This window comes from Mercenaria mercenaria, chromosome 1 (assembly GCF_021730395.1).
Source record: "Mercenaria mercenaria strain notata chromosome 1, MADL_Memer_1, whole genome shotgun sequence".
Lineage (NCBI taxonomy): Eukaryota > Metazoa > Mollusca > Bivalvia > Venerida > Veneridae > Mercenaria > Mercenaria mercenaria.
Window position 1 is genome coordinate 40,091,064 of NC_069361.1, and position 21,600 is coordinate 40,112,663.

Below are 21,600 nucleotides of genomic sequence, written 5' to 3' on the forward strand. Positions count from 1 at the left end.
AGCCCATCCATACATACTAGTTAACAGGTACAATGAATATATGGATGGCACTTGTTTGAAATTAACTGAATAAATGATCTAGCATTTACCACAAATGACTACGCATTATTGCAGTTTCAAACAAATCTACAGTACTGTACCCTACTGCAGTACTGTAAATATGTTACTTTCGGTTCAGTTCGCACTACTGTTTCGGTAATATAATATTCCAGACAAATACACATGCATATACACGAGAGTTACGCTTTTTCATGTAATTTTTTAGTTAACGATCATTAATTTACACTTGCCTGTTCCTTACAATGAACAAGTTCACATTGCATCCACAATACACATCACATTAACAATGTACAGTCTACTAACAGATGTAGTACACGGCATAGAGTTAACACAAAGAAGTTGACTTACCGCTTCAAGATTTCACTCCTATTTCCAGTTTTACGTAGTCCTCGGCATTCCAGCCACCTACTTAACTGTGTATTTGAATGTTTTTCAATAGACTCATAAACAAACTTTGCCCCAGGCACTTCGTTTTCATTTAATTCTATGTATTGAAAAGGTTCACTCGCTGCCATTGTTGATAATTCTGAGATAATGTTTGTCCGAAATCTTGACCACGTGACCTTTTGTACTATAATTAGAATGACCGCATCGCTTTGTGACGTATGCATACCTGGATATCGTACAAGTGCTATTGTAAGCCCTTAGGTAAGACAGACTCTAACTGCATACCGTACTCGCAATACAGAAAATATTTCTGGATATGTAAATATATGGGTTATGTATATAATGGTATTTTAACGAAATTGTGAGATGTTACGACCGGATAAAATTATGATGTTTGACGTTTATAGTTTTATTTTCTGCAAATATTTTACTTCTTTGTTTGAGGTTATGTTTAGTAAGCAATGGTTGTCGCCAGTACTGAAATGTGTAATTTAGAACGTACATAGCTCTAGTTGAAATAATGAGCACAGGTCTGAACATGGACGCGTATAAATATTTAAATCATGCGACTTACAGTCATATATATTTTGCATATAGCTTAATTGTACATATATATTGCCAAGATTCAACAGATCACAAGTATTTCTACTGAACTGAATAGTAATACATTCCTTTATTTTTTACCAAATTTGAAACATCCGAAATATATGTTAGGAGAAATTTAAAATTCTACACTTTATGAACGATCATTTTGCCATATTGTCAGGAGATACAAGTTACAACCGGACCAAACTTCATAAGTTTGGATAACATTTAATATTTCTTATTACGTGTCAAACCAAAGTCTGAAATAAAGGAGTTTTTTCACGAAAATGCATTTCATCTGATGCTTCTCAAAATTATTTTTGCAAACATTCCCTTTTAAACTAACAGGAAATGCGGACAGCACACGTGTGCATGTATTGAATGCGCCGATAGTCAATTATAATGCCCAGTAATGAGGGAGCTATTGATTTTTTAAGATCAGTACGTGCACTGAATAATGCCAGTTAATACGCCTGCGTCCAACATGCACTGAATTAAAAACACTTTTATTCTCAAGAATTCTAAACCTGAGTGATGCATTTGACAATTTAATGAATAATTTTGCAATTTTATGTAATTTAACTAACTAGCATAAATGCAACAGATTGTGCAAATAATGTTGATTACTGTGAAAATGTTGCATTCAACGGCTTGGTGGGAATCAAAGTATTTCAGGTGGATTACACGGGATTAGTGACGGTTCAGTTAATTGAACAATAAAAAGGGAATTTCTTTGCATCAGTAAACACAATATTTGAACTTGTCATCAGACATGCGAGGTAAAATTGCATTATAATAAATATTAAAATGCTGATTTAATTATATAAACCAAAAGAGCTTTACTTTATGCTCCGATACATATTTGAGACATGCTGACACCTAGTATCTCTGCGTTGCCCAGTTTTACATATATATTGAATTAACTCTGCAACAGACCATATTATATTTTCGTGTAGAGTTGTGAATTATACACTTAAAAGCTGCTCTCACTTCTGTCTACTTTTCATGCTTGCCATTCAAGCAATCGATAATACCGTTCTATGTGTTACTAATAATTAATAGATACAATTATATAAACTTTAATACATACCAATCTATACATTATTTACTTAGATAGAAATAATTTGCATTCAGAAATGTATTAAGAACAATCTCTGTTGATATTTTATAATATGCTCATGATAAAGTTCATGTGTTATCCGTAACAAGTTCATATCGAAAATGTCCGACATGAGATATGTCTGTTATAGGCTTACCGAAAGTCGTTGATTCTACTCAGATGCCCGTTCATTCCTGAAATGATGCACGAGGGGCACATTGTGTCTTCTCCACCATAAAAGTTGGAAAATTGCCGTATGACCTCCATTGTGTTGCATTTAACCCCGTTTGGTATGAGCATAACATATAAATATTCGCCATGTGAACGTATTTTTAACTGTAAATTCATGCTATTAGGCATAGACTGTTTATTGATGTTACCTATTAGTTAAATGTATTATTTGTTTTATATTTACATGCTTCGGCTTTTCAGCTGACTGAAGATTTCATGGTAGGATACATAAGTGGCTTTGACATTTACATTTGTTTATCGCGAGATTACACAAATTGTAGGATGGACTAAATTATAGAAATGACATTTGTAGCTTCTGATATCGCGATTTTCTTGAATATTTACATTAGTATTCAGCTGTATGGAAACATTTCAGTTTTGAACATTGTGGCTTATTTCTCATGTGTATAAGAATGATATACAATTTACATACAAGCAAGTCCATTTACCTTTCTAAATGATATTCACGTAATCGTTTAGAATTAGCAAAAAGCAGTCATTAGCATTGTCGCCGGTTCTTGTTATCACATACTGAATCTATATCAATGATGATCTTTCTTTTTCTACGGTGTACCGATAGGGCCGTCGCCTCTTCTTTGATAGGGACCATCTGCGATGTACAAAATCACAATGCCAAAGCGCGAGATAACGACTGTGAAGCGCGAGATCACGAAAGGCGGAGCGTGGACTTGTTGTAAGGTCTTGCTTCGCGCACGACTATTATAAGAAAGGAGGCGATGGCCATGACGGAACATCGTAATTTTCTGCATTTTTTTTTTTTGCTTTGAGTATTTTGTACATTAATTAAGGATCACCATAGTAGTTTCAAATTTTCACGCGAAGTGCTGATGATGCCAAGATACCATCATTTTTGTTTTTCTCCTACCTAGCGAAAGGGCTTCCAGATGCATCAAGTAGCAACATATTGTTGCTGCATTTATTTTTATCCGATTAATGTCAGCTTAACGAGTGTAAATATTATTTGTAGGAGTGTTCAAATTTGTTTCGTTTATTTTTTCCGTTAAATTATTTCTTGAATAGGGTATATACACAGTACTGTAACGACAACTCTATGCATCTTTTCGCCAACATGTTTGTTTGTTTGTTTGTTTGTTTTGGGTTTAACGCCGTTTTTCAACAGTATTTCAGTCATGTAACGGCGGGCAGTTAACCTAACCAGTGTTCCTGGATTCTGTACCAGTACAAACCTGTTCTCCGCAAGTAACTGCCAACTTCCCCACATGAATCAGAGGTTGAGGACTAATGATATCAGACACAATGTCTGTTATCAAATAGTCACGGAGAACATACGCCCCGCCCGAGGATCGAACTCGCGACCCCGAGATCCGTAGACCAACGCTCTTACCTATTGAGCTAAGCGGGCGGGCTTTTCGCCAACATGAGTTAATAGGTTTGCCAAATTGAGATTATTCCATTTTGTGCACAAAAATTAAGTAGGATTTTGTGTAATTAATGTCTCAATTATCATAACTTTCGAGTTATGAATATTCTGTAAATATTTCATTGTAATTAAATTCTTTTCTGCGTTGGCATTTGTGTGAAACATTCACTTATATTATCGCAAGAAATGCATTGAAGTTGATCAGATGTTATATAGCTATTTGGATAAATGATATTACCTATTGAATTTGATATATAAGGAAAACAGTTTTCTTTTTTCAATAAATATGATGTTTATTTAAAATAATACTGCAACCTTTTTATGTTTTTTTTTTTTTGTTTTCGATTTAGATTTTAATGTCCTTTCGAGGCTATTTTTGTGTTTCGTCATGTTACTGTTCATAACTATATTTGTCACTGAATGATACATATAATTCGAAATATCAATCGACAGTAATAATAACAATGCGTTTGTACTTTATTAGGCTAGACCAGTCAGTAGCACCAGCTACGGACCCGCAGTTTGTAGAAGTACAGCTGTCATGTAGTAAACTCTATATATGAGCCGTGCCATGAGAAAACCAACACAGTGGCTTTGTGACCAGCATGGATCCAGACCAGCCTGCGCATACGCGCAGTCTGGTCAGGATCCATGCTGTTCACTAAAGGTTTCTCTAATTGCAGTAGGCTATAAAAGCGAACAGCATGGTTCCTGACCAGACTGCGCGGATGCGCAGGCTGGTCTGGATCCATGCTGGTCGCAAAGCCACTATGTTGGTTTTCCCATGGCGCGGCTCATATAATGCTTTAAAACTTCGCATATGTGCAGCATAACATAAAAATACGTCGTGCAATATTATGATCGCGTTTATCGTTATATTCAGTAAAGAACTCAATTAGAAGTGAAGGCAATGGATTGGCAAAGCAGTCGTTTGGCAACGGCCTATGCTTCAAGTTTAAATATGTATAGTTTTACTCTGCCAAGACATCAAACGTAAGTTCAAAACAAACACCGTCATGATCCAAATACCTTTATTCTCTATTATTTACATATCACAGAAAAAAACATATTGGGATATTATTTTTTATTTTCTTTTAGGATATATTTTTTGAAAGTTACAATCTGTTATCATTACGAAGGGCCGAGAGAAATATGCTTTCTAACAAGCAAACATGATTATTGAATATGTATGGAAATTACCGTTGATGTTTAGCAAAGATTAGTCGGTATTTAGAAGAAAATACACGTGCTTTATGGCAGTGACTTTTGTTATGACTGACGGCATGATTATGGTTTGAGTTTCGTTCACGGCTGGATTTCCGTCCCAGCGTGAGTTTACAAATGTTTTTTATCGTTATCAGTCAATGGTACAATTAGTTTTATTGATCATCTAAATAGTTTGATCTGTCAAAATGTGTGACCAGTCGCTTGCAATACAGCGTTTAAAAGTCGTTATGGTGACAATTATCTCATCTTGAGAGCGTCAGCCGCAGTGAGGTCAGGTCATGTTTCCTTTTGTTAAACTCTGACATGTGTTGACATTTCTGACCAAGTGGGAGAATATTTAAAAGTCAGTTTAAGGGATGAAGGAGAGACCGACAATAATGTAGATTTTCTGACATAATTTAGCAGCAGCAGCAGCCAGTATAATGTGGTGTAACTGAAATATTCTCCAACTTTAGAGAGAGACATTTAAAGTAATCTTGAATTGACTACTGGGGATAGACTGGATGTAGGTAATTATCTATCAGATGTCAAACATGTCTGCAGAAGATAAAAGGATTGAATATTTTTATCCCCTGTGGAAATTGTTTAGGCTTTTGATAGACGTGGCTGTCGTGCCTTAGGTGGAATTCTAAAAACGATAGTTACTTGATAAGGCATTGGATGCATGCTGACTAGTTTCAGTTTGAACTGTGGTTGGTTATTAACGTGGATTTGTATTTATTTGTACATTGCGCAATTTTATATACTGAATAAGCAGTAGTATGGCTAGTTTGTCTGGTTAGTCGTTCCAACAGTGTTACTGTGGTGCTCATCACTACTTAATTTTGTTTTGAAGAAAAAGATTTAGCACAGAGCTTGTAGACATTGTTTTAGAATAGGCTGTCTCATAAACAAAGAAACAAAACTTGAAACTCAGACGAGCGATATTATTTGTTTCATTCATAAGAGTATCAAAATTATATTAATGCTGAACTCAGTTCTGTACGGAAGGTATATACACTTTGAAAGTCAACGTCATGACGTTGTAAACATTTTAAGCTAATCACAAGCTACTTTAATCGATATTCTCCTGCTCGCGTTCTTCATACTAACCATTTTATTGATAGCATTTCTATTCGAGGCTGGATAAACCACTTATGCCCATACATAAGTACCTCTTGAGATAACTAGCACTGGATCTAGAAGTCTGACAGTAGATTAATGCAGTTAAATAAGCAATAGAAACTTAAATCGATAACAAAAGAAGTCTTTTATGTAATCAAAATGATTTTATATAAAATCGTTAGGAATAACCAGTTTTGTTCTTGGCTTTACAGGATTCTTTTTACTGATTATCATACTTTCTGAGAATGCACTTTTAAAAAATGTCATCTCGAAACTGTAATCTTATTGATCAGTAAATGGCATTTTTCAATATACAGGTTGACCCTCTTGTTTAAATAACTAAGATATGTCATTTTACGCGTTTATTTAATATAGTCGTGCAAAAATATTACACATTCCCTTAACAATCGTGTAAACTAAAAATGGTTAATGTTAACGGTTACAAAAATCATACTACCTTTACACCTTTACTAATGAACGCATAATTGTTTTAGACATGACATTTGGCAAAGCAATTTTATATTTCTGGAGAATAAATGGGTGTCACCTTGCGTGCATTTCTGAAGTATCATTACGTCTTTATTGTTGACGACTGGAGAGAAATTTCTTTGATCACGTGCCATGTGTTAGTTATAATCAAATACATAGGGGAGATCCGAAACAGTTTATTTGTTAGTTTTAGTTTGGTTTTACGGTGTACCAAGACATCAAAGCCGCATGAGGGGAGCATTTGTGTAAAAGTTTGGCACGGAGCTTGGAGATCTGTTACCGTATAGCTATCTGTGGCAAAATGAAATATTTGTATTTCCTTTTCACATGAATGTTTCTTAAATCTACTTGGTGTCTACAAACGTACGTTTAAATCTTCAGAAAACAGGTGTGTTTCGGATAATTATAATGAGCGACAAGTTGTTCGGTTGGTCTCGGGTTTTAAGAAACATTCTTAAAAGATTCATGTATTGTTTTGGGAATCAGTATTATCAGCTTTAACCTTTAAAAGATACGTGAGGATTAAAGAAATTCTAGTAAATATGCAGAATCGAAGTCGCAATAAATTAGTTTGTCAATGATCAAATTTCAGAATATCAAATATCCTAATATCGTCGTTTGATACTTTTAATGTTAGATCTCCATTTCTATATTGAGATATTTTTTTTGTTTCTTTAATATTTTATTTGTCTTGACTCCATAGAAATCAAACATAAATTTTGAAGTCATAAGGGAAGATTCCGCGTAATGTTTTACTGTATGACCTCAGTTTGAATATATTGTTGATAATTAAATTGCTTTATCTCCAGGACTTACAACACGATAGTGATAGAAATCATTGTGGTAGCAATACTGTTCAACAAACAGATGATTGTTATGCCTTTATATATAGCTTAAATTTAGAATTTATCTAAATTTAAAGAGGTGCTGTTTTACCATTATATCATACGAAAGAGAAATTAACAAATGTTGTCATTCCAAAGTAAAACACGTGATTTTGCAGAGATAATGACAAGTTTATCAGACATTACATATTCAGATTCTACTAACATATTTGTATCGTTTTTGTTCAGAAATGAAGGAAATATGCGCACATTAAACTTTTGGATACATTTTCTCAAAATGTTGAAAATGGAACTTTTTTCGTTCAGGTGACGTAAAAATAGATCAGTCCGGTTACATCGTTGCTTAAAGGGGGATGTTGCAAGCAGTTGGTGGTCATAGCATGTAGCTCATTGTCAGATTGTTAATAATTAAAAAACGTATGCCATGTCACACCCTATATAGCTCCCTTCGGATATAGCTCCCCGGGGAGCTATATTTGGAACACGTTTTCGTATATATAGCTCCATGGGACAGAGGAGCTGTATACGAACGCAAGCATGTGCAAACCCGAATATGACTCCTATACCTGGAAAATTAAAATACTATAGCAGTGCTGTTCGAATAATACAAAACATGATTATTTTGCTGTGTGTCAAATATACGATTTCCCAAACCATTTGGGAGACAGGTAGGGATTTATAAATTTGATTTCTCGAACCATTCGTACGTATGAGCTGGAGAGCGCGAGTGCGTAGGTACACAGTCCCGAAAACGGATACAATTAGACCAATAATTACCAACATGTACAAAAAATAATAACTGGCAGTTGAAGTACTGGTATATAGTACACAATTGCGTATAGAATAGAACTAATATGATCTATTTTTTATATTTTAAGCATATATTAGAATGTTATGGTGTCGTGGGATGCTACATAAATAACCGGATTTAATTATTCAAAAGAATGACACTACTTTATAAAAGGGTATGATGTTGTATAGTTATGATTTTCTGTTAATTAAGTTAAAATTACTACTTCATTTCAAATAATTATTAATTAATAATTTTGGCCAGTTAAAATTTATTTAAGTTACAGTGTAAATGTTTTTGTTGAACTGTCTATATAATATCTCTGGATTTTATAACAGGGTAGCAGTATTCAAAATTACATAAGCATTCGTTATTATTGTTTAAAATCTAGAGTTTTTTTGAATAATTAGTTGCGAAAGTGTCAGGAACTACAGTTACAACAGTTACTAGAGCCACCAAAATCTGGAACTTTCAACAGTTCCCCTAGAAGCCAACTGGAAATGAGAAAACACGAGCAATACTAAGGTCTGCGTATAGATCAGAAAAAATACTGCCTTCATACTCCGTTATCCAACACGCACTGAATTACTGACTAGAGGGAGGAAATTGGCAATTTAGTGAATTATTTCACAATTTGGTATAATTCATTGAAATAGCATATTAAAGGCAACAGATAGTGTAAATAATGCTTATAATTCTGCAAACATTGCGAACTGAGAATCAAAGTATTTCCCCTGAATTGCATTGGGAATATTTACGGTTCAGTTAATTTTACAACACGTCTTCCGTTGTTATACGTGACACAAATGTCGATGGTTTTAATGAATGCACAAATTTGTTTTCACTGCAGAATTAACTTAAAAGTCATTTGCAAAGAAAAACAATCATGAGATAATAGCCATGCATAATATGTTTTTGGATCTCAATATCGCTTAGGAAAAACTCTATGTACTTAGTTCGTACTTAATAACTAGTAGAAACATTACATGTGAATGTTATATGGAATTTTATAGTTATATGTTATATCATGCAATACATGGTAATACACATGTAAATGCAAGCGCAGTTTGAATTTGTGTCCAGCGTTGCAATATGTTTTAATCAATTATTCAAACTGTCTTGCATTCTTGTTTTTGTATAACAAGCTGTACACGCTTTAAACATAAATTGCACCGGTGAAATGATAATCTAACTCTATACTGTTATGATTATGGTTATTTATGTATAAATAGTTGTAATTCTAATGTTGTTATATCAGAATGTGCTATTTATGTAGAAAACTGAATGTTAACAACCTTCTCCTTTTAAATAATTGTCTTGCCATTCCATGTTTGCTAACCTCATGGGCCAGTTGGTCAAAAAGAAAATTTAAAATAAATAGTAATATTACATTTAACTGTTTAAATTTTCCCGAGGTGTTTTTATTTCACATGTTTTGTCTTATTTCGGCCTTTCTGTAGTGAAAGAAGACGCCAGGTACCATCCAGCTATTATTTTTGGTATGGTCGGGCACCTTGTTAGAACCACCGGCCTTCCGTAGACCAGCTGGACGGCTTCCTCACAAGAAAGAATTCTACATCCCACTTGCGGCGGTGAAAGGCATTTGATTTAAGATCAGCGACCTTAACCACTCTGCTAAGAAGCCCCCTATCTTTTAATGATGTTCCCATTAGTTCTATACCAGTTTCAAGGCTTATGCCTAGCATCTTTTTGTTGGCGAGAATTACGTATCTATAACGTTTATAATTGTAAAGGCAAAGGACATTTACGGACATTTACGCTTAGAGAAAATAAAAGTACTATTTGCCTAATATCTATATTTTTGTAGTCAACTTTTCATAGTAGCCAGCCAAAGGAGAGATACAACGTTCCGTGTGGTATCTACATTGTAAATATAATAAAGACAGTAAACTTTCTCACGGATAATACTACTTTGAACAATTGACGTTTCATATAAGAACATTGAAATTTTACGGTCATTTGTAGAAAGTGGTGCTTAAGGTCAGTCAAATAACATATTCATTTAACTGAGTAAAATGTTATTTTAGAGCTTTCGTTTTAGCCTGAATATGTTGAATATTGTTTACCTCTCAAATCCTCAGTCTTTACGCTGATGTTGTTAATGATTTAATTAGAGGTTAATACACAACCGAACCGGGCCGGGAGGTGATAATCGGCCCGGAAAATGAATAATGCCCCAAGGGCTTTAGCCCGAGGGCCATTATGAATTCGGGCAGATTATCACCTCCCGGCCCGGCTCTAGCATGTACTTTGAGCCTGTTCATTAAAAAAAAAAACAACTGCGATTTACTTTTTGTCTCATTACAACAAGACTTTATCTAATTATCGACAGGATATTGCAACATATAAATAACACATTCATAATGTGAAGGTATGTTATTACAGATATTGTTTTAGTAAAGGTTTTAACATGTTTCGGCAATTCGGTTGGCTTCATATGTAAAGTATCATACATAAAGTGGTATTGGCATTTAGTATTTGTTTCCATTGTCCAAATTACTGAGATATTTTTCTTTTTATCTCATTTTATTCATATAAAGGTGAGCTTATTTTTCCCTAGAGTTTTACAAAATGTACCTACCAAACTGTATGAAAAAAAAAATGTTATTTTGTGCAATAAAAGAATCATGTTTTACTAAAATAGCAACAAACATGAACGTAATTGATAATAGATGCACTTTTAGATTTATCAAGCAGGTCTGATTGTAAACGAATGTTTCTTAGCAGTTTAATTAGCCTCCGCAAAAGTAGTCTTCAAGTTCCTTTTGGCTGCCGAACGAAGTCGCCAAGTACTTGGTCTCAGTGCTGTTGCAACCTTAACAACACAGGTGTCTTGCAATATATTTAGTTTTTTGTTCTGCATTTTATTGCATAAATATTTATTGAAGACCTGGCATAAAGTATTAGTGTTATAATCAATTAATAAAGCAATGATTATTTATTTCCAAAAGGTGCAATGTTTTGAATAACAAGATCTAAAGTTGATCAAATTTCCGTAACAGAAATATGTCGACATATCAGCATTTCATGTTTTTGCTTCGCTGGTTTACTTTCCAATAGGGTACCAATTTGATCATATGTCAATCAAGTTCAGTTATTTAAGTTTAATTACGGTCCATCCGCCCTTTCAGACACAATGAAGCATATAAATGCCACGTAGAGTATAGACCGCATATATGTCAGTCAAACGAACATCCACGAATTTATACTGACGTACAACGTAACCCCGTGGGTTATGGAAATTAGATCATCGTCTTGAAGATATATACACTTGTTTACAGGGGCAAAGACCAGTCTTAAATGTGCCAGAAATGTATGCGAGAAAGCCAATTAACATTTCATACACGGCATTCTGTTAATTTCTGTATATTGCTCTTGTTATGTTTGTGAATCGAACTGTTATTAAATGGTGTTATATACATGTCCAGCCCAATGCTTGTAATCGTTTTGTTCGTATGAAGTGAAAATGATTTCAAGGTATAACAGTATACTGATATGTTTTAAAACGATGCAAATGTGCATCCTTATATAAGTACGTCCGTGCGAGATAAAAGCGTTCAATAATAAATGAATTGTCTTGGTTTCAACTACGCATGCATAAACATCTTGACACTTTACGTATTTAATGCTGAGAACTGGAGAGAGGATCACGGGATTTCTCTCAGTGTTAATCAAATGAACACGAGGGATTGGGAGGTTTATTAGATCTGTTTTATGATTGTTTAACTTATTTTAACGGTGCACCAAGACATCAAAGCCAAAAGGAGAGGTTAATTCGTGTGGAGCACCTGTCTGTTTGGAACAGATGTTTAGGCATATATGAGGAGCAATTCCACAACGGTTGTTGTGTACGTAACTGTCGCAGAAAGAAATATTTCAGTTTTTGTATCAATGTTTTTACAAAACCTTGGACCCTGCAGATGTCTACAAACTTAATTTTTTAACGTCATGTCTGTCGGCTATGAAGTGGCAATAATTCATTCGAGCCCAGAAACAAATCTCATGTAAGAGATGTAATTGATATTGTTGTAAGAACAAACTTATACAGTATGTAATATTTCAAATATCTTGCACGGTTTAGCTTTAAATGACGCGGCTCTTTAGACTCTTCTTGCATTTCCTGCTCTAGACATTTCTGGCTTAAATACAAGACATACCCTCCAAAAAGTATACCTGACATATCTCTTATTGATACAGTTATGTTAATTTGATTCAATTGCATATCGAATAGAATCAATAGGAATATGTTTTTGTTTTTTTTCTGTGGAATAAGGTCATGTGAAGAATTCTGTCATATAACTAGACAGTATAAAATGATACCGCAAGATTAAATTGGGAAAACTGAGATACTGTTGTACTAAGAGGCTACTTTGTCTGCTCAGTTTTTCATTAATTCATTTGATGTAATTATATTGTATTTTTGTTTTAGCCAGAATAGATGTTTAGTTAAAATAGTTTACCTAATATAGATACTAAAGACTGTATCTGTCTTTAAAAACGAGTCGTGCCACCTAAGTATGCTTTATGAAACAGAAATGATGTTGTTTCTATATCGTCGGTAGGAATCAAATTAATAAAATGGATATGACATTCCTTTGGAAACATAGAATGCAACTAAGCAAAATAATAGCTGATGCGGTGTGATTGTGTCTGTTCGTTATAAGTACTGATACATGTCATACCAGTTACGCCCGAAATCGGTTGTATAAAAAGAATGAATGCACTCTATGATCGGGTATCATTCCATAACGTCCTTAAAGTCTGCATTTTATTGAACTAACAGTACGATAGGAAGGAAGGAAATACTTCTGCGTCCAACACGCACTGAATTTCATACACAGATTTCTGAGTTCAAATGAGGAAATTAGCAATTTAGCGAATGATATTACGATTTTGTATAATTCGTTTTAACATAAAATGTGTAAATAATGCTGATAACTATGCAGATGTTGCATGGAACGGCATAATTGGGATTTAAAGTATTTCGGCTGGATTACAAGGGATTATTGACTGTTCAGTTTATTTGATAAGATGCTGATATGCGGATGTCTTCAAGCGTTGTACGTACAACAAATGAGCCGCGCCATGAGAAAACCATTGGCAACATAGTGCGTTTGCTACCAACATGGATCCAGACCAGCCTGCGCATCCGCGCAGTCTGGTCAGGATCCATGCTGTTCGCTTTCAAAGCCAATATCAATTAGAGAAACCGTTAGCGATCAGCATGGATCCTGACCAGACTGCGCGGATGCATGCTGGTCGCAAATGCAATATGTTAGTTTTCTCATGGTGCGGCTCAAATGGTTTAAGTGTATAAACGTTTTGTTTTGTTCCATTGCAGAAGCAGCTTTAACAATGTTCAAAATATGTGATTCTTTCAACAAAGATTTTATTTGATAATTATGTGATATAATTATCGTATTAGCGTTAAAATTAAAATACTGATTTATTCGTCAACAAATAGAAATTGAATTTATGTCATTATTAATTTTATGTGTGACAAAAATAACATATTTTACATAGTTGAGTTTTTCATATCTATTACTGTACAGTCATGTCGTAATAGACACAATTATTGTATATTATTATTTGCCTATAAGGTGTAATTTCTGTAGTCTGTTTTTTTTATATTGGCCGCCCAAGCAAACATAAAAAAACGTTCCGTGTGGTATCTTATTAGTTAGGAGTGATAACTTTCTCACGGATAATCTACCCTGAACAACAGTTATTTCGTATAAAGGCATTGACAATTTACGGTCAATTGTTGCAATTGGGTTGTAAGGTTAAATCAACCGACAGTGTGTGGTTTAGGTAATATGGGTTTTTGAACTGACAAATTCAATGTCTTCATACATGTTGTTTAAAGTATTTTAACATAATGATTGATATTCTTATATCATGCAAAAATGCTTTATGTTCAAGCTATTTTGGCATACAGTTTAAAATATTTCAAAAGTAGGTGTAACTTGCTTACAATTTTGAACTTAATAGGAAAGTATTTAACACAAACAAAAATGCAATAACATTGAACAGTTAGATATAACGTGTTAAACGTCATATAAATGTGCTGCTTTGTACGTTGGTACAATAAAATTGTAACACGGCGCTTTTATGACACGCTTGTCATTTTGTTGTTCAAGTACTTTATCCTAACACATATTATACATGCATGCGTTTGTAAAACAAGATTTTCTCTCAGTTGAAAATAAAAAAAATTGTAGTTATAATACGATTTTATAAGTTTCGTATCTTTTCGTTCGAAATTTGATTGGTATTTAGACTAGTATTTATTGGTATTTACTGAAAATATTGGATATTATCTTCTGCTGAAGAGCTATCATTCCAAAAACAATGTGTATTTAATGTCTCATATACTACGGCGATGACACGATGGTGAAAACGCGATGGCACGATGGTGAAAACGCGATGGTACGATGGTGAAAACGCGATGGCACGATGGTACGATGGTGAAAACGCGATGGCACGATGACGAAAACGCGATGGCACGATGGTACGATGACGAAAACGCGATGGCACGATGATACGATGATGAAAACGCGCTGGTGCGATGATGAAAACGCGATATTACATTGACATTTCACCATCGTACCATCGCACCATCGTGATTTCATCATCGTGCTATCGCATTTTCACCATCGTACCATCATTGTTTCATCATCGTGCCATCACGCCCTCGCGTTTTCGTCATCGTACCATCGTGCATCGCGGTTAAGTATTAAATAAAAAGTCACGATTGTCCAAACGGAACACCGTACATATACTCATAAAATGCTCTTTGCATTTGCTTAATAATAAAATGTTAACGAGCGTTCAAGAGTTCTTTCTAAATCAAATAGATTCGCCTTTGCTCTTAATTTGAAATAATCTCTCCGGTATACAGAAAATATTCTGTACACATGGATTTCTTATAAATAATTGTTCGACAGTGAAATGAAAAATGTTAACCAGGAAATATCGCATATATGTATATTCATGATATTTGGTAAGTGTAGATTTTTATCTTGTTTATATGCATAAAATATTTTGCAAAGTTATCATTATTATAACAGAACAATAATTCAGTTCACATCTTAAAAACTTCACATGACAAAACTAATTTAATTCATCTCCACATATAACATAATCCCATAAAATCGCGTATCCGGATTAAGAGCCTTTTAGACAATGAAGAAGAAGAAAATATATTTTTTCTTTATATCATTTTATATTACATTTGTAATATAATTCGTGTTTTGCTCTGTTATTAAAATGTTTATATAATTTAAGGAGACAGCTTTAAATAACAGAAAAAAGAACCTACTTAAGATTTTCTTATTGTATATGACGTTCCAATACGATTTCGTCAAAGCAGTTAAATCTCACGGTAATTGATAATAATTACTGCTTAAACTTTATTCACAGTTTATGTTCAGCAACTGCTTTCAAACAGTATTAGTACCAAAAAAAACACAATAAAACGTTTAACATAAGAATACTTTTAAATTTTCAAGGTTCGTTTCATAAATGTACTTATATAAAATCATTTTATGTTTCATGTATTATTCGTAAAGAAATTACATTAGAGGAAAGAAAAATAAAATACGAGTTAGAATGAAATCTAGCTATTCTCTTTGTTTCTCCACTTTTTCTAAACCTACATTAAAATCAGGTTACTTACTTGCAAAAACAGTATTAAATCGGATAACTATGGAAGCCCTAGAGGGACAATTGATTTCCGTACTTCCCATTCTGACTTCTAATTTTTGCACTTCTCACTTCCAACTTCTTGACTTCCTACTTCCTACTTCTAACTTCCGCACTTCTGACTTCTAACTTCCACACTTCTGACTTCCAACTTCTTGACTTTCGACTTCTGATTTCCAACTTCCACACTTCTTACTTCCGACTTCTTGACTTCTTACTTCCTTCTTCTAACTTCTAGAAGTCAGAAGTGTGGAAGTTAGAAGTAGGAAGTAGGAAGTAGGAAGTCAAGAAGTGAGAAGTGCGGAAGTTAGAAGTGTGGAAGTTAGAAGTAGGAAGTAGGAAGTCAAGAAGTTGGAAGTGAGAAGTGCAAAAGTCAGAAGTGGGAAGTACGGAAATCAATTGTCCCTCCAGGGCTTCCATAGATAACAGTTACTGCCATATGTCATTTCTAGACATTGTCTTCGTGTGTGTTCTTGTAGCGTTATAATCTCTTTATTTCTCTGGAAATGAATACGTACTAATACTTTCAAGATGCAGCGAAATTGATTATAAACCCCTCTGTTATTGATCAGTAACGTGGCAAATATCATTTCTCATTACAAAAAGAAGCCTAGAAAAGCCGGCTTTAGCACGTTTGAATGTTCTAAATACATTATTCAGACTTAAAAGAAGAACTTGTCTTGTTCCGATACACGTAGACATATCTTTATAAATGTTGGACCTTATTCATTTAGACACACGAACATCTAGAATTAATACGTTAAGGAAATAAGCGATACTAATGGAACCTTCAGTGAAGATGTTATCCCGGACATTTGTCAAACACAGGCTACGTATATCTCGCGACATATTTTAATCTCCGAAGAGACAGAGTTAAGAATTTATGAATTTGCAGAATGAACACGCTTTATAACTCGAAGAGTTTCGTAAAACATGATCAACATATCCAATAAGACAAGCTTAGGTACAATTATTGGAGATGTTTTCAAACCACCTTGGTATTTGCTTAATTTAAGCAGTTATTTACAACAATGTACTCTCGCTTTATCTCGCGCTATATAAAATCGTAAAAGTACTACCAATAAAGATAACGTCCATTCTTCTATGTTGTTACGTCCATTCTTCTATGTTGTTTCGATTAGCCTGTCATATTTCCGTCAAAGGCACGGATCATGTAGAACGGAGATAAAATTTTATAGTCATTATCACTCATTAGTCTTTATTGGTTGTACAAGAGGTCATGGATTGTTGATTATTACTATGTTAGTAAATACCAATGCTATTGTAATACCGCTGTCGGCTGGTACTGATTTGTTGAAATTGCTGATGATAACTAAACAATTTAGCAGCTATGCATGTTCAGTGTTTCGCATAAAAGTATTAAGACCTTTGTTTCAATTTGTGAAACCGATATCAATTTCATATATAATCTAGGAGTTCTGCTTCACTGTCAGAGGAGAAATGCGTTCCGAGAAATCATAATCCAAATCCGATATACCAGTGCTACTGCACCTGATAAAAGTGATCTTGACCACTCGGCTACGAAGACCCAAGCTATTTATATTATTTAACTGACCATAGCCTAAGCCGTTCCTCGGCAAAGTAACCCATTGCTTGCAAGTTATACAATGATAATTAATCATAAGTATCTTTTCATAAAGGTTGCATTTCAAATACTAAATATACTTTAACGTACATACCCTTCAATATTTTCAATATGGACTTTATTGCTCGTATAGTTGTGTCTCTTTCATATAACATTTGCTCAAACATTTTGTAACGGATAGTTCTGTTTTTTACTTGCAGGTTACTGGAATATATACATCTAAAATTATGTGATCTACATTCCTGTGGACTTTTCGATATATCCAGACTTAAGGTAGGCGTTTTTTATTTATAGTATTATAGTAATATAATCAGTGAAATTAACGGTATGAAATGCAAGATTGCATGGGTGATTTTGTTGTAAACCTTCATTACATATAATTCTGTTTACTGACAAAACAGCTTGACTGTTAACAATATGGTTGTTAAAATTTTATCAAAACTACCGGACTATTTTTCGTATATCTGTAAGTCAGTAGATACTGAGAAAGGAATATAATGGAAAATAATTTATAAGAGTGTTAATTGGTATCAATTGCCGTATAAGTTTTGAATTATAGTATTTCTCTTTGTACGGTCGCTATAAATGCCCCATAAACCAATGAAAAAGTGATATTCAATAGAATCAAAATCAAATGAACTCATACTAAGATTTTTTAATTATCCCACTGGCTTTTTATTCACAACTCCTTTGATATCTTAACATTTACTGCATTCTATTACTGACACGTTTCAAAATAAATTATCCTTTTAACCCGTGCTTTAATTTCTGACACATTCTGAAATTGATACGCCTGTGCCGGTGTTTAATCAAGAAAACTGTTACAATATTATGTCCTGACTATCGCAAATAATAGAGCTAAAGAAACATGCATGTTATTAGACGAATTTGCATTGTATTTATGCTCGTTTGTGATTTTCTTCAACCGCTTGATCCTTAGTTATAATACCAAAACATCTAGCACATATAGCCCTATATCTGAAAGAGTGTTCGTTTAACAATGTATATAATATTATATAAACTATACCATAAAATGACCATTAAACAAAGGGTGTTATTTTTATTTATGCAACAGATACCAGACTTTCATTTTTAACTTCTCTTATTTTGGTATGATTATTTTTAAGATTTTGCTACGGTCTACAATGATTATTTGTTTGATCAATTATATAAGTGATCTAAACAGTCATACGGATCTGTTTTACATATATTTTTATACGTCCGTTGGAAATACGGTTCTGAAGATACAATATCCAGTTAATTAAACCATTTCTCAGAAACGATATGATTGTCTCGATCAGTTTGTCACATCCCGCTTATCACATCCCGCCTGTCTCGATCAATTTATCACATCCAGCGTGTCTCGATCAGTTTGTCACATCCCGCTTGTCTTGATCAATTTATCACATCCCGCAAAATAAATTCCTCTTTTCATCATAACATACGTGAAATATGCAGTCGGTATGATTGTATCTGCTGCTTCTGCACCCGTGACTAGTCATCACCATACAATTGTTATTATGAAGAGATGGAAATATTTCCGTACAGTGTTAGCTGTACAAATTAACGACGGATGACGGCTTTTATACCAATATAAAATATGTTCCGTGTACTGTAAGAAATAAATATACTTTTCTCTTCGGGAAATGTTATTGTCTTCCTTCATTTGGTACGTGTAACTGCAAATTTTCAAAAGAAAACATGCATACACTCATTTAGAAAGATAGTGCAAGAAAAAGTAGTAAATTGTGTTTATTATGAAATGAATGTTTGATTATGTTTACATTGGTGAAATAGGATAAATCATTTCTCAATGGATATTCCTTTTTATAAAGGAAATCCGCGTAATCTTTCTGCTATTAATTAGGGTTATTGCTCAAAAATAACCAGGTTTATTTTAGCGACGGTTATTCGTTTTGATTAGATATTAATCGTACAGAAGTTAAATAAATAAATAAGTAAATAAATAAATGAAATATAATTTACTATAAGAATAGCACTCCAGCTTTAGCGAATACGGCGGAAACTGCCGCTGATTACCGAACTTGTCGTCATTATCAATAATGACGTCATAAGCACCCTCTTTTCACGAGGAAGCCAATGCCTGACTAGCAAAATTCCATAAATATACCCATTTTGCTATCTTCCATATAAGCACGTTTTAGTACTCTCTATTCTTTGATTCTTTTTATCATTCACAGTTATTGGTTTTCTGTCAGGGTTCTATTTATTTTCAAGTATTTCTGATTGTCTCTCATAGAAAAGTTCTGGTCGTCGATTCTCGTTTTACTTTCAGGAACCTAATCAATCAGAGAAGGAAATGCGAATCATTTTAGTTCCGTTTTAGGTGTATGGCGTCTGAAAAAAAATGTTATATAAAGTACGTTAGTAAGAAGCTTTAATGTTTTAATGTTAAAGGCGTTTTTCTCGTATTCTCTTTAATAACATCTGCCCATGCTTAAAGGTATATTAGACCCAAATGCCATACTTGAAAATATGATCAATTACTACATATTGATTATGTTAACAAACAACTAACAAGTGTATCTGTTTGCGTATTTACAGTACTATATAACTATGAGGCTTACACACTTCATACATGTATGGCTAAACACAGTATAAAATGTATGATACTACTAAAAGCTGATTGTTTCGACAATCAGCTGTTAATGCTTAACATGTAATTATGAATGCAACTCTACATACACATATAATTTGTATATTTAGTAAAGTTAAATATATTTTGATGAAGATTTACTACATTTGTAGTAAATATCTAGAGACAAAAATATTTTAGTAAACGACGGACGTCGGATATCTTTAAAAGTAGCAGTATGTTTCCACCAATTAAATATCTTAAAATAGAAAGTGAGTGTTTGTGAACACAAACAACAAATCTCATTAACTCATTGTATAACTAGACTGCGAGTTAAACACGAATTCTGTATTTAAATATAACTAGAAAAAAGAACCGCATGCACAAGTCTAACGAATAAATGTCAGTCTTAATTCATTACTTTTGCACAAACGTGAATACATGAATAAATCGATCTGATCACGTGTCATGATTATCGTGTCAATCAAGCAAAGAAGATATCCGCGAATATGTTCCGAAATAACATGGAATCCGCAGCAGTATTCAAATGTATTCATCCTTTCGACAGGGTTAAGTTCCAGATTTAACACTTGACATACTGGACACAATTGATTCTGCTTTTTTGCGGCTAGTGTAGATTATGATCAGCCTGCACATCCATGCAGTCTGATCATGATCGGCACTGTTCGCCATTCAGTCAGTATCTCTTTTGGCAAGCACCCCTTTTAGCAGTTAATGGTACTGCCCAAACTGAAAGATGGACAAGTTCATTATAGAAATTTAGCAAGGTTAGGGTTAACGCCTGACATAAATGATGCATCCTGTTGATCTGGTTGTATCTGACACGACTATGGATATCAAACAGCCTATGCCGAGTGCCACAATGCCAGTAGCAAAACGCAATAACGCAATCAGTCAGTCGTTCTGAAAGGCCTGAAACATGTATGAGCTTGCAGTATGCTATTATGACATAACTTTGATTTCTTCTTTATTTTGTAGACTATGCAGATTTCGTTGTTAATGTATTGTTACGGTGATGTTGTTCTTTCCTATTGTTTATTTATATATATCTACTGGGAGTTTACCATGGTTTGCATACCATTATTTAAAAGAGTATACACTTTATACTTGTGTTCAGTGGTTTATACGCTTTTATGTTTCATGTTTGATATGCAGTCCTTCTTTCATGTTAGATATGCAGTCCTTCTTCCGGTACTATTAGTCGTCAATGTACAAGTATGAGGGCAAGTTCGAATATTTTGGCGTGAAAGGGAGACATCTTGCATCATGGGTAGATGTCGAGGTAGTATATAATTGATTTTTACATGACGTAAACATTGTTTTTAACTACAACAGAATAAGTTTCATCAAATCCATATCGTAATTTTTAAATTGTTAGAAAATTGGACCTAACTAAAATTTCAGACGTAAGGCCTAAAAAATTCTTTGTTTCC

At 33.8% G+C, this 21,600-nt stretch overlaps 1 protein-coding gene across 11 annotated transcripts in view; it reads left to right on the forward strand.

The window, feature by feature from the left end:
* LOC123541046 (uncharacterized) overlaps positions 1 to 21,600 on the forward strand; it is a 330,808-nt gene that overhangs the window by 237,335 nt on the left and 71,873 nt on the right. For all 11 annotated transcript variants that reach the window (XM_053544988.1, XM_053545004.1, XM_045326409.2 and 8 more), the window contains one exon: positions 17,751 to 17,823. The gene's annotated coding sequence lies outside the window, so the exon portion shown is untranslated. The remainder of the gene's footprint in view (positions 1 to 17,750; positions 17,824 to 21,600) is intronic.